The following is a 9,644-nucleotide window of genomic DNA, read 5'->3' on the forward strand; positions in this document are numbered from 1 at the left end:
TCCATGACTGAGATTTTATAAATGAATCAGGACTCTAGGGCTCCTCATGAATTGGGGACACACTTTCTTAGTTACTTTTAATCTTGTTGTGTGTTTTCTTGTTTCTTTCTTCTGTTCAGAAAATACCTAAATGCTTATAAGACACCAGAACATAAAATGTTTCTGTGTGAGAGTGGTTATTAAGCAGTATCTGGGGTGGATGGTTGAGGTAATGAATGTCTTGGTCTAGTCCCTCCATCATATTAGGATTCTCTATGCCTTTGGCTCACATTGAAACAAGACAAGCACAAGACAGCCTGCATATCCATTGGGACTTAAACAGAATGGTGCCTGGATGATAATGAAGGAGCAGTAAATAATCTTGAATAAATGAAATGAAATGCAAAGTCAACAAACATTGTTCCAAGATAGCATAAAGAGAGACCAGGTGGGTTCCAAAGTCCAAACCTGTGTTGGTCAAGTTGGTACTGTAAAAACTAATAGACCATAGCCAAGTCTGCTGTGTTAGATTGACCATATAATAGAGATGAAAGAATAAGAGACATGAACAATTCATAAAATTGGTAGAAAATATGTGCAGTTTTTCACAGATATACAGAACATTCATAACTTAACAGATTTAACCAATGGTTTTAAAGTTAGAAGATGTCAATTCACCTGCAAAAAGGTGTGATGAGCTCTGGACATTTGGGGTTTTTTATTTTATTTTATTTTATTTTTATTAAATCATAGCTGTGTACATTAGTGCAATCAAGGGGTACAATGTGCTGGTTTCATATACAATCTGAGATATTTTCAGCAAACTGTTTAATATAGCCTTCATGGCATTTTCTTAGTTATTGTATGAAGACATTTGTATTCTGCATTTAGTAAGTTTTGCCCATTTTAGTAAGCTGTACCCATTCTAAGATGCACCGTAGGTGTGGCCCCACCAATTACCCTCCCTCTGCCCCATCCTCCCCCCTTCCCTCCCCTCCCTTGGCCCTTTCCCCATATTCTTGTGCTATAGTTGAGTTATAGCCTTCATATAAAAGCTATAAATTAGCTTCATAGTAGGGCTGAGTACCTTGGATACTTTTTCTTCCATTCTTGAGATACTTTACTAAGAAGAATATGTTCCAGCTCTATCCATGTAAACATGAAAGAGGTAAAGTCTCCATCTTTCTTTAAGGCTATATAATATTCCATGGTACACATGTACCATAATTGATACAATGTTATGATTGCTGACAGAGTTTAAATTAATGTTTGGGCTCTTGAGATGAGTAACCTCCACCTACTTGCCTAACTTAAATTCCTTTGGTTGGGTAGAGAGTTTGGCTTTCAAAGAGAAGAACGTTAGTAGGAATGTATCTGATATTGAGTGAGAGTAAGGAGTGGGTAAGCAGATGCACTGGGTGTATGTATGGATGAATTCATTGTATCACTGTTATGTGAGTTATATCATGGGTCTTTAGTTTTTATTGAAGAGGAACTAAAACTGAATGAATTTCCTAAATTTGATTTAGTGAGATTTGGGAATCTAAGACCTCAGTGATGCAGAGTGTCAGGAAAAATTACTTGCATTGTGGTTTGTTCTGACTAATGTAGATCTATCACAATGTAAATTTAATGCCACAATATCTAATAATCACAGCAATGAGAGGAATAGGAAACAAGCTGGACATGATACATTTGTGGACTCCCAGAGTCAAGTTCAGATGCTTATGAAGAGGAAGAAATCCAATGATTCAAGTGCAAGGATTATACGGTAAAGAAAGTTGTATGTTGGGCCCTGCACAGTGGCCAAGACTGTAATCTCAGCACTCTGGGAGGTTGAGGCAGGTAGATTGCCTGAGCTCATAGGTTCGAGACCAGCCTGAGCAAGAGCAAGACCCCCTTCTCTAAAAAGAACTGGGCGTTTTGGTGGGTGCCTCTAGTCCCAGCTACTTGGGAGGCTGAGACAAGAGAATCTCTTATGCCCAAGAGTTTGAGGTTGCTGTGAGTTATGACAGGATTGATGGCACTCTACTGAGGGCAGCAAAATAAGACTCTGTCTCAAAAGAAAAAAAAAAGAAAAGAAAAGAAAAGAAAAAGCTTTACATTAATGTTGATCTACCAAAATATGCACATGTAGTCGTGAGACCTGGAAACATTTAGGTTACATGCAAAAAAGAGAGAAAGTAACAAGAGGTATTGTCCTAGTGTAGATAGTGATAAAAGAATTTACATTATTTGTCTGTGTACATTTAGATGAGCATCAAAGAGACTAAATGAACAAACTCATTAAAAACTCAAACAGCATGCTCCATAGGTGTGGTCCCACCATTTACCCTCCCTCTATCAAACCTCCCCTCTTCCCTCCCTTCCAACTTCATTTCTCTCCTTCATCCTAGGTTATAGTTGCATATTGCAAGGGTACAAGTCAAATCTATCAAGTATTGAACATAAATGACTTAACACAATAATCAAGTATATGAGTTGAAACCTATATTAATTAGTTTGATGTAAGCACTCCAAATTGTATTAAAAAATCAACACATTGTACCCCATATGCATAAATGTATTCATGATCTATGTGTATATGAGTTAATAAAAAATAAAAAATGAATAAAGAAATACATTTATGTAAAGAACCAACTAAGTTAGGCAGAAAAACAAAATTGCAAATATAGACTAGAAAATAGTATAGGGTAATCATACTAGGTGGCAAAACTTTATAAAGTAATGGAAGCCCCTTAAGAAGCAAAGTTTTCACCTTAATCATACTATAGATTAAATAAGAATTAATATAAGAGTACTAAATATAAAAAAAATGGAAATCAGGCAGCACGTAGCTCAGTGGATAGGGTGCCAGACTCATACACCGAGGGGCCTGCTAAGGGTTCAAACCCTGCCCGGGGCCTGCTAAGCAATGACAACTGCAAAAACAACAACAACAACAAAATAGCCAGGCCTTGTGGTGGGCACCGGTAGTCCCAGCTACTTGGGAGGCTAAGGCAAAAGAATGGCTTAAGCCCAAGAGTTTGAGGTTGCTGTGAGCTGTGACGCCATAGCACTTTACCCAGGGTGACAGCTTGAGACTCTGTCTCAAAAAAAAAAAAAAAAAAGAAAAGAAAATCCATTATTTTAAAAAGAAAAAATCATGGCCAATGTAATCATCACAATTGCGTTTCTAAAGTAATAAGTAAATTATATAAATCTCATTGAAATTAAGATAAAAGGACAAAAATAAAATTCCTAATAATAAATAACATACATAATATTTTATAAATTAGTTTGGGGTGAGAATACAAAAAAAGGAAATTATTTTATAAACCAATCCTAATGTAACAATTGCAATGAAGTTATGTAATTATCAAAAAATAAAAATTAATAAATATGATCCATTAATAATTCAGGAAAACAACATAGATTGATTTAAATAAAATAAAAGATTAAAACAAAAATTATAAGAAATAATATAGCTCCATTATTTATATTGTCTTAACTAAATGCTAAAATATCACAATCATAATTCAGAATACCCTCACTGTTTTCACAAAATCACTATAATTCATATTATTTACTATTAACCTATGAACATAAAATACATAAGCACATCAAGAAAAAAATACCCAAATGTGAGAACTAGCCAGTAGCAAGTCAGTCAATTAAAACTAATTTTAAAAATTAGTTATTTTGAATTTATAAAATTTCTAAGACATCTCAGAACATAAAATCTAAAATCAAAGATCATGACACCGTTCTTACCACTTGTCTTACCAGAAGTCTTAAGCATTCTCTTACCCATTCTGTCTAGAGGTAAGGACAGTCCATTAATCCTATAATAATTGTTTTTTAAGTTTCCCCTAATTTGTGAAACTAATGTAAGATCCACTATGTAATTTAAGATCCACTATGGCCAATTCAGCTTCCTCTGCTCGGTATGTTCCTTTGTTTAAAGAATTTTTATTTCCTTGTCATCATTGCCAGAATCATACCCACCTCTCCACAGACCATTCCAATCTCACCCTCTAACATCCCTACCCTCTTCACCTGGACCGTGGGCAACTGTATATTTCCCGGTAGGTGCTAGACCAGAATTTCCCAATGTGCTCCTTATTAATTATTTTCGTCATCCCAACTAAATTATGCTCCTTGTGGGCAACAATCAACAATAATCATATACATCATTAACAACAATCAGTTAATAGTGACAAATACTTGCTTATTACAGCTTCCTTAACTATGTTTTGCCATAAGGAATCACTTTGCACCAGTAATGCTACTTTTTAGAAAATAAGGAGCCTCCACCTGAAAATTGGAAAAAAAAAAAAACCTACATATCTTATTGTTGGTTTTCTGGTGATAATTATCAGTGATATTACTTTATTCTTGTTTAGTATTTGTAAAACACAAGGATATATTTGGTACACGTTCTGGTGATAATCAATTGGGTCAGATTGAGTCTGTGCTTCTTTTTATCTCTAGGAGACCCCAGGTGACTGCTTGTGTGATTCCTGGTGTGATGGTCTGTTTCACACAAACAGGATGACAAAGTGAAAGGAAATACAGAAGTCGGAGATGTCAGCCCTGCCTAGTGTGGGTGTAGGGGGTATTTTATTACAGATGAGGATAACCACACTTCTAATTATTTTTCTAAATGAACAAGTTATAAGTTGCTTGTAGAATTGACACATTAGCACTTAACATCTTCAAGAACAATCACAGATTTTGAAACTTTCTTCAAAGTAAACAAAAAACATTTTTTTAAAAAAATCTCATGGTCTGTACAAAACACAGCATAGAATCAGATGATTCTAAATTGCTTTCTGCTTGTAATTCAGTTACGTGGGGAATTCTCAGCAATCCTTTCAGTGATTGATGTGCTGAGCTGTGGCCAGACATTTTATGACATCATGGCCAGTTGAAAGAGTTAATGATTCTAGCGGTATGTAAATACATAAACATGTTTTATTTCAGGATGATATGAGTATATTTCTGATTTGAAATAATTTTCAATGGCAATGAAAACAAACTCAATCATGTTAAAACTGCCTTCTGATGAATTTTCTGTTTAATTTCTGTTAAAAATGAATCTGAAGATAATAGATTTTCATACAGAATGGAAGTTAAATTGAATAATGGCATTTCATTATTTCTAAGATATTAAAATTTTCTGTAACACACATATTATCTTCAGGGCTTATTCTCTGAAAAATAATAATGTATATGAGCAACTACTGCTAATCATAACAGTAATATTGATTAATACTCTCAAAATTCAAAGGTTTTATTTATTTTTGTGAGTTTCTGAGATTACTTTGCCGCTCCTGGCTGACGGCCCTCTGATGGATGTCTGTGCCTTCTGTTATCCTGGACCCCACTTCTGGGTATTTACCCACCTTATAAATTTTAAAAATTATCCTAAAATGTTTTTTTTTTCCTTATTTTGATGTAAAGGCAGTGAAAAATGTGTTAGTCTTTAACTCTGTTATCTGGAAAGTATGGTAAAAAAATTATCTTATGTAAAGGAGAAGACAGAAAGAAAAATTAGGAAGCTGAGGAGAAAGGAGAAAATGGAAAAATCTGGTGAGAACACAAGCTGGGAAGTAGAAAGGGCTGGGGGTGGGAAGCATAGAAATGGTGTTAAAATTGAAAGATTTTCACAAAGTGGTTTATAGCATTGTGAAACATATTTGCATCTAAAACTGAAATTTTGACCACAGATTTTGGTAATGGAATGAGGTGCCTTTGCCTAGTGCCTTTCTACACCTTTCACAAGTTTTTGTCAAAATTATTTCAGAGTAGCTATGACCCTGGACACAAAAACAAAAGGAAATGAAGGAAACAAAAATCCCATTACTGTACTGGGTTGATTCTTCAATAACATGTTTTAAAATGTTCTCTCAAACACATCCCATTCAATCTCATACTCATCAACATGATAAACAAATAAAGAAAAACTGAAAAGGTCCCAAGTAAATTCTTGCTGAAGTGCACACATCTAGATTATTTTTGCAACAGAGGCTTTCCACTCGTACAAATGAAATTCATTATTTGATCTGGTGTTACATGCTTCCAACACATACTCCAGCCTCAACTGTTTTATTTTGCTGCAATGACCTCTGTTAATCTGTTTTTCCTCAGATGCATCGCTAACCTAAATACTTTTGATATGTTGCAAGTAGTTCCCTTTTATCTACCCAGACCCATGCTTGTAGACAAAAAATCTTTACCTGTTTTCTCTTCATATATATAAAGTTCCAATTTTAAAAGAAGGGGTCTGTGAAAGGCGTGGTGAGAAAAAAGGCCTGAGGAATGTAGAGAGCAAACCACAAACATGTAGGTGTACCCGGCTCTCCAGAGCCTCCACTTCTGATCAAGGCCACACCATTTCCAAAGGCAAAAGACACAAAGCCTGATTGTGTACGTACAAACTGTGATGCTTCTGGTAAACCTATCATTGCTTAAATCATATATAATGATCTTTCGACAGACTTAAAATGTCATCCTTACTTAACGATATCGAGTATGATTGTCATTTACAGTCTATCATGGTTTCATCTGTACTGGTTTAAATTCTGACATATTTGAAGCCAATTATGGAAGAGGAATATATGCAACTTAATTTACCTGGACTGCCCGAGCAACTCATTTTGCTCAGCTTATCCATTACAGCGTGAATATAATAGTTCATTTTGATAACAAGAAAATTTAAAGTTCACAGTCTTGAAGATCTAAATGAACCTTGACATGGGTCTGAAAATCAGCACATCTGTTTGCAGCAGGAAACAGTCATGATTTATGGTTCCGACATCACTGTGTGACGTGTTGTTTCACTTTATGGTAATTTACAGCATTTAATGTACTATGTACATTGACATAAACTGAGGTAACGCTCCCCTGAAATGCAATAAAAGGAACAAAAATGTAAAATATAAACATTCGGTTTCCTGTGTGAAAGTTTTAGTTTTAAAATTGGGATTCATGTGGGAAGAATAGAATGATTCCAAACTAAAACTGCTCTCTGGGCAGCTTTGAAGTTTTGCTGGTGTCAGCATCCCCAGCACCCATGCAGTGTGGGATGCTGAGGATGTCCAATGGCAGAGCTCGAGGGCTGTCCCCCCTACTGATGATTTTTAATTTACACTTTTAAAACTATGTCTGTCTTTTAAAGATCTAAAGCCTATCCAAAGCCCTCCCCCCTCCACTTTATACTTGTTCATTTAATTTCTGCAGCCGACAGTACAAATTTAACATTATTTTTTTTAATTAAGTAAATAATTTTATATATCATTGCCTTTAATCCTAAAGGGATCAAAATAGTTCAAATATTTCGAAAACATTTCAGAATCTTTATAAATATCTAAATCAATAACATTTTAGTCAAAATATGTTAGTACCAGAAAATTGTGCTATGCAGTCTCAGAGCTTGGTGAATCCCCCTCAGATGAAGAATTCACCATCAAACACGTCGCGTTCAACAGCTCCTAGCACTTTGTCTTTTATACTCTTAGAGGAAACAAAAATAAGGCTGTTGATGGGGATGGTGTGAGATTAGGGAAGGAGAGCAGTCAAAGAGTCTTAGGGCGCTAGTGAAGAGCTGAGGGTTAGTTTTAGGAGGAACTCTCAAGCTATTTACCTGGGTAAGAATTTGCAGGAATCTTAAACATGCTTCATGCCTTCTGAATTCTAGGGGAGGAGATATTTTTAGACTTGGGTGTCCTCACTATCTATAGGGGTAGATGGTTTGGATTTTCAGACCCTTGTCCTTTATTAGTAGAATTTGTTTAAATTCATTTTCAGCCCAGATTTTAGCAACCCAGCGAGTCCGGTGATAACAAGGGGTGGTGTTGGCCTGGCTGCTGGGCTTGCGTGGGAAACAGCAAGGGCTGTAGTCAAAAATAACACATCCGGTGTTATCCAGAATTTTCTGAACTTTCCAATCTTACAACACTCCCCTACCCCTTGTAGTTGATTGCCACATCACTGATGAAGAAAGTAGGCAAAAGAAGTTAAACCGAATGCTCCATGGTATCAAGACCACCAGCCTCAGAACGCGTCAGGTTCAGAAGTGGTATTTGGCTGGATCCAGACCCCATCCCTTCTGCTGCTCCTTCTAACCTCATCCTCTGGTTCCCACAGAACTCCGCTGTGCCAGGGGCTTCTCCCAACTCAGAGGGATTGAATTTGTCCATTCTAATCGATGAATTCTAATTCATCTACTCTAATTCTTCCAATCTCAGCATTTAATTCGTCATTTTACCTGCCTGTACCAGGTCCTAAACTAATGTCAGTAATATTAAGAAAATGAATCAATAGTACTATTATATCACTTAAACTTTCATCAACAAAGTTTTTTTTTTTTTTTTTCTCAAATAAAAAGGGGTGATTCTGGAAGAAACAAGAGCGTGGCGTGAGCCTGGGGAAGCAAAAGAAAACAGGGAAGTATGCCATCATGAAGCGAATGCTTAGTCTCAGGGATCAGAGGCTTAAAGAAAAGGACAGATTGAAACCTAAAAAGAAAGAAAAGAAAGATCCCAGCACATGAAAGGAAAGAGAAGTCCTCCAGCACCCTTCCTGCTTATTCTTCCAATATAATACACAGCTGGGCCCACCTTACCACATCTTGGTTGATACCAACTTTATCAACTTTTCCATTAAAGCCAAACTGGACTTAGTGCAGTCATTGATGGACTGTCTGTATGCCAAGTGCATTCCTTGTATAACTGACTGTGTAATGGCTGAAATTGAGAAATTGGGGCAGAAGTATCGAGTGGCCCTCAGGATTGCCAAGGATCCAAGATTTGAACGATTACCATGCACCCACAAAGGAACCTATGCAGATGACTGCTTAGTACAGAGAGTAACTCAGCACAAGTGTTACATCGTGGCCACAGTCGACGAGACCTTAAACGAAGAATCTGAAAAATCCCTGGAGTTCCCATCATGTATATTTCTAACCACAGATACAATATTGAGCGGATGCCAGATGATTATGGAACCCCTCGGTTCTAATCCTAAGACAATGTTCCTATTCCTTTCTTCAACCAACTTTCTCTGTTAACAATTTGTTAAACATGAAATACCATGAATTATTACTCTGTTCCCCTGCTTGCTTTATTATGACCTGGATGATATGGGTAAATACACTCACGTTTGGATGCTATTTTGAAAATGATATTTTATCTCATTGATGGTCAAAGATGCAAAATCTTATGAAGAATGCTTTATTCTTTTTTGAGTCCTATTGCAGAATGTGGTAATTATAGTTAATATTAGAGTAATATACATTTCAAAATTGCTAAGAGAGTAAATTTGAAATGTTCTTACCACAAAAATGTCAAGTTATTTGAGGTGGTGGATATATTGACTACTTTGATTTATTTATTCCCCATTGTATTCATAGATTATAACATCACTGTGTACTCCATAAGTTTATACAATTATGAATTGTTGGTTTACAATAAAAATAAAATTGTTGCGTCTTTTTGTAAAAAAAAAAAAAAAAAGAAGGGGCATTTTGTCTGATAAAACAGAACACAGATTCACATTCCACTTTTGACCCACAGCCCATTTTCTATCAGCAGGGAAATTTCACATGACATATGTCATCAGAGGTATGGCTCTTTTTCTACCAAACCATTTTTCTCACTTCCTATGGGCACCCTTTAAATATT

At 35.9% G+C, this 9,644-nt stretch overlaps 1 pseudogene; it reads left to right on the forward strand.

Moving 5' to 3' along the window:
• The first annotated feature begins 8,372 nt into the window (after nt 1–8,372).
• On the forward strand, nt 8,373–8,982 carry LOC128566815 (rRNA-processing protein FCF1 homolog; annotated as a pseudogene).
• Nucleotides 8,983–9,644: the final 662 nt, after the last annotated feature.

Source organism: Nycticebus coucang, chromosome 15 (genome assembly GCF_027406575.1).
Source record: "Nycticebus coucang isolate mNycCou1 chromosome 15, mNycCou1.pri, whole genome shotgun sequence".
Classification (NCBI taxonomy): Eukaryota; Metazoa; Chordata; class Mammalia; order Primates; family Lorisidae; genus Nycticebus; species Nycticebus coucang.